This window comes from Lepidochelys kempii, chromosome 1 (assembly GCF_965140265.1).
Source record: "Lepidochelys kempii isolate rLepKem1 chromosome 1, rLepKem1.hap2, whole genome shotgun sequence".
Lineage (NCBI taxonomy): Eukaryota > Metazoa > Chordata > Testudines > Cheloniidae > Lepidochelys > Lepidochelys kempii.
The window spans coordinates 52,142,510-52,147,416 of NC_133256.1; positions in this window are offsets into that span (position 1 = coordinate 52,142,510).

Sequence of the window (4,907 nt, forward strand, 5' to 3'; positions counted from 1 at the left end):
GATACTCCTGGTCTTATCGGATTTTATGTATTTGAAATACCATCCAAGCTGCTTATTTTTTCTGGTGCCTGAAATATGTGTAACTAACACCGGATGTATCACTGGTTTTGTTTCCTGGACTCATAAACAGGCAGAAACCAGAGTTTAGTGAAAGTTTGCATTTGTGTAAAATCTGAGAATACCAAAGCACTTAATATTAATTAATTCAGCCTCCCAACAGCACTGGAAGGCAGGTAAGAATTAATGGAGCAGATCTTTACAGATGTAAAGCACCAGAGCTCTATCAAGGGAATCAGTGAAGCTGCATCAGTTTACACTCACGGAGGAGATGGTCCATTATCTTTATATGACAGATGGGGAAACTGAGGGATAGAAAAAGTTAACCCATGACTTGCCTAATTTCAGGTGGGAAGTCCTTCACATAGCCAAGAATAGAATGCAGGTCTAATTCCGATTCCTGTGCTTTAATGTCAGGATCATCCTAGCCCTTTGTATTAATAAAGACATTTCTTATAGGAGAGATGAAATTTAAAAGGGATATAATGTGAAATTCTCCCTAAAATGGAGATTTATTACATAATAAAATGCATTAAAAAGGAATTTGCAACACTTATTTAAAATAATCTCTCTAACCAATTCAGTATAAATGCATTTTACATTTTCATTGGTAAGCCATAAAGGAGGAAGTTTTCCTCAGGTGTTTGCTGTTTCCATACAATTTAAAATATACAGATAGATCTATTACTATTATGCAAAATAATACAAAATGCAAAATACTATGATATACAATACTTATCTCTAATTGCAGTGCAGAGCTTTTCTATCTTTATTTCGGAGGCTAAATGATTGCACAGAATAGAGATTAGCATTTCTGCTCTTTATTAGTCTAATTTCTGAAATTCATAACAAGTTAATTCCATTAGTTCTATTGTTACCTGCCAGGCATTTCCACCAACCATAGTCCTTTTTGCGTGGGGTAAATTGCTCTAGCCAACCCACATCAGGCCTTCCATATTATTAACGCTCTCTCTTCCACGCAGTGTACTGTATTGCCATTTCTGTGCTTAAATGCAGATTAGGGCTCAAAACCAAAGCCTTTAAAATTGCATACCTGTGAAAAGGTCCTTTTTAGTGAATGAATAGAGACCATGGAGCAGGATTTGTCAGTGTTAGGGGAGTGCTTTTATTATACATATGGAAGGACTTTTCTAAATAACATTATTTGAAAACGGTTTGGAAACATTTCACATCCTCTTACAGGTCATGGCACTGCCTGACTTGGCTCCCTCTGTGGTTGCCCCAGGATTGTCAGGCTCTTCGAAGGAGAGGACTTTTGTGTGTTATGTTCTCAGGGGGTTTAGTTCTGTGGGCTGAACCTGGGGTTAAGCTGCTATTTAGTTTTATTTTTTTAACTTGACAGGGCACCGAGCTCAGGATAGAAGCCCTTTTTATAATTGTAGAAATCCAAATAATAAGATTAATATTCAGGAACCAATGAGAATCAAGACATTGTTTTTTCACTGAATCCAAACTAGGTCAAAACGGTGAGCCTCGGTGGAAGTCTGTTGCCATCAAAGTGGTTCTGAATAGTGGAGTCCAGACACTTAGCATCTAAACATACCTGCAGTCATAAATTATTGAGCAACCATCCTCACTCCATGACAAAGCCCTAAGAGTATGTCTACATTGCAATAAAACACCTGAGGCTGGCCCATGTCAGCTAACTTGAGCTCACAAGGCTTGGACTGCAGGGCTATAAAATTGCAGTGTAGACATTTGGACTCACTCTGGAACCTGGGCTCTCACATCTTCTCCTGTTGCAGGGTCCCAGAGCCCAGGCTCTAGCCCAAGCCCGAAATTGGACATCTACATTGCAGTTTTATAGCCTTGCAACCTGAGCCCCACAAGGCTGACTCAGCTGTCTGGTGTTTTATTGCTATGTAGACATACCCTTAATGGCTCAGGACTTGGCTGCCTCTCTCCCTGTGCCATGCTGCTGTAGCTGAGATCCCCGACGATTCCCCAGCTGTAGTGCTCCTTAATACAAATGAGAAGGAGCTACCCGTAGGGTGTTCTGTGTAATGAATCACTGTCTTTAGAACTCACTTCCTTTTTCCTCCTCCTCCTCTCCCTCAGTTCATTGGTGTCCAGGTCTGTTAAACTTCTGGGTGTGCTACAAATTACTTGGCTTTTGGAGAAATTGAGGTTGATTTTTCTCCTGTTAGCTAGTGATACTTGTGTGTTAAAGTGCAATGATCCTTACAGAAGCTCATTGTACCCATAGGCGCCAACTCCATTGGTGTTCTGGGACTGGAGCACCCACCAGCAGCTCCCCACCTCAACTCACCTCCTCTCTGCCTCCGCCTCCTCCCCTGAGCGCACCGCGTCCCTGCTTCTCCCTGTAGCTCCCAGTGCTTGAGGCAACAAAACAGAAGGCAGGAAAAGAACAGAAAGGAGCCCAGTTTTCCAGAGAAGGATGGGACATGACCCCAAGCAGTAATATTCTCCCCTCCCTCTAATGTGGAAGCCCCTCTATGTCATCTCAGTGCATTGGGGACCCGTGGTTTAATGTGTATGTGTATGGGGTGGCAATTAGGGTTGTGTTAGCTCATTTTTCCCTCTTTTAATCTAAGTTAATTTTTGGGCTACATTTTCAGAGTGGCTTCCTAAATTCGTTCCCAAAATGGAATGCCTGCCTTTTCATGTCTTTATATGTGTTCAGTTTTGAATAACCAAGTTTTTGTGTTTCTAAAAGGTGGGATTTATATGTGCAGCCAAGATTTATGAATGAACCAACTTGCACTCTCAAATATTGCTTGCATGAAGAGATTTGAGGATTTTCAGTATATACAACTCGGGAACAGAAATATAGACTCTGATGCTGCAAACTGTGGCCGACCAGGGTGGCTCTTTTCACAAGTGCCAGGTTGTATCAATGTCACTGGGATTCAGGCATGTCTACACTACAATAAAAGACCCACAGCACAGCTGTGGCTGACCCAGGTCAGTGGACTCAGGTTGGCAGTTCTTGGGCTGCAGGGCTAGAAAGTGTAGATGTTTGGGCTCAGACTGGAGCTCAGGCTCTGAGACCCCACGATGGGGGTAGTTCTCAAAGCCTGGGAGTCCAAGCTGGAATGTCTATACACTGCTATTTTTAGGCCTGCAAACTCGAGTCAGCTGTCCCGGGCTCTGGGGCTCTGGGCCGGGTTTTTTTTATTGCAACGTAGACATGGGCACAGAAATCCACTTGCGTGGATCAGCTTGCAATATCAGGACATTAAATGTTCCTTTTGACAATTTGATTCTTAATATTTAATTGGCAGTTAATTTGTTGAAACAACATGCGCATTTTTACACACCTATATCTGAAGCAATGCTAGAAACTGTTTTGTCTTCAAATCTTGTACTATTTGTAATGAAAGTGAAAGGCAATTTTCACAGGAGGGAAAAATCAACATAGGGATTTGTTTTTTGATTGGGGCTAATAAATTTGAAAATGTGTAATATGTTTCTGTATGTTAGTAGAATATTTTCTGCAGCTGGCAAGATAATATTTCACTCTTGACTAACTTTGAGACATTTTGCAAAATGTTCTGCCTTTTCAGAAGAAGGATGATCATGTGGATGGGATACTAGACTATGAAAAATTAGGGCCTGAAATCTGGGTTCTATTCCCAGCTTGCTATATACTTCTTGTGTGACCACAGACAAGTCACTCAACTTCTCTGTACCTTATCAGGAAAATTGAGATAATACTTCTCTGCCTCATAGGAGTGCTGAGAGAGGCTACATTCACTCTGTTTATAAGGCCCTCAGATACTATGGTGGTAAGTATAATAACAATACCTATACATAAAGGGAATTTTCTCACTCAGATTTGGTGTGATTTGCCTGTAAGTATGGACAATTACCACAGTAATGATTGCATTTCTGAGGACAGTAGTTAATCTCAATATATATAGATTTCTTCATGCACATAAAGAGTTAACAGTTGTACATTGCTATAAGGGATCCCTGATAGTCCATCCTGTTATTCATGTGGAGATGCAAATGGTGATACCCCAAGAGCCATGTTTAATAGGTAGCTTTTTTAAATGCAAGTCTTTTGACAGCAGTAGGAAATGAGGAGGCTGTGAGGAAGATATTAATGGAGATTTAAAAGACCAAAATTGCTTTCAAATAGCAATTGTGGAGTAATATCCTTTGCGTGTTCTTTTTCATTTGTTTATCATTGGATAGAAATGATCCAAACAGAACCCAGTCATTTTATTAATAATAGTTATTACTTCAGAATACCACAGGTAGCTTTGTGAAATTTTCACAGTACAACAGCAAATAATCTCTTTGATTTTAATATGTTTAAGACATTATTTAACCTTTTTTTGTATTTTATGCTGAAGAGATACTGAGCTCTACTACACCATGTCAGATCTCCTACACCAGGAAAATAAAATAACATGTTCCCCAAATTTTCAGGCCAATGCACAATGAGTAATCTTAAAGAGGTTATTTCCACTTATCTGAATTTAGAATACTAATATGTCTCCTATGTAATATTAGTATACATTGCATAGAGAGGAGAGGGAAAGAGAGCAGGGGGAGAAAGCCTGCAGCGAAGATGGTTATATTCTATCAATTGTCAGATACATGGTTTCTAAGTAGCACATTTTCCGTGGTATTATTCTCAATGAAAGACCGATAGATGGTGCTGTGGAGACAATTTGCAATCATTGTACATATGTGTAACAAGCCACATCATTCTGTTACTACACATCTGCATGACAAAGGAAGGAGACTTGTGAACAATTCACTGTTTCTACTCTCAGACACACACACACCATTAACCCCTATTTATCAAAAACTCCCACACAACTCTTAGAAAGAGAGATTCATTAATGTAACCCAAG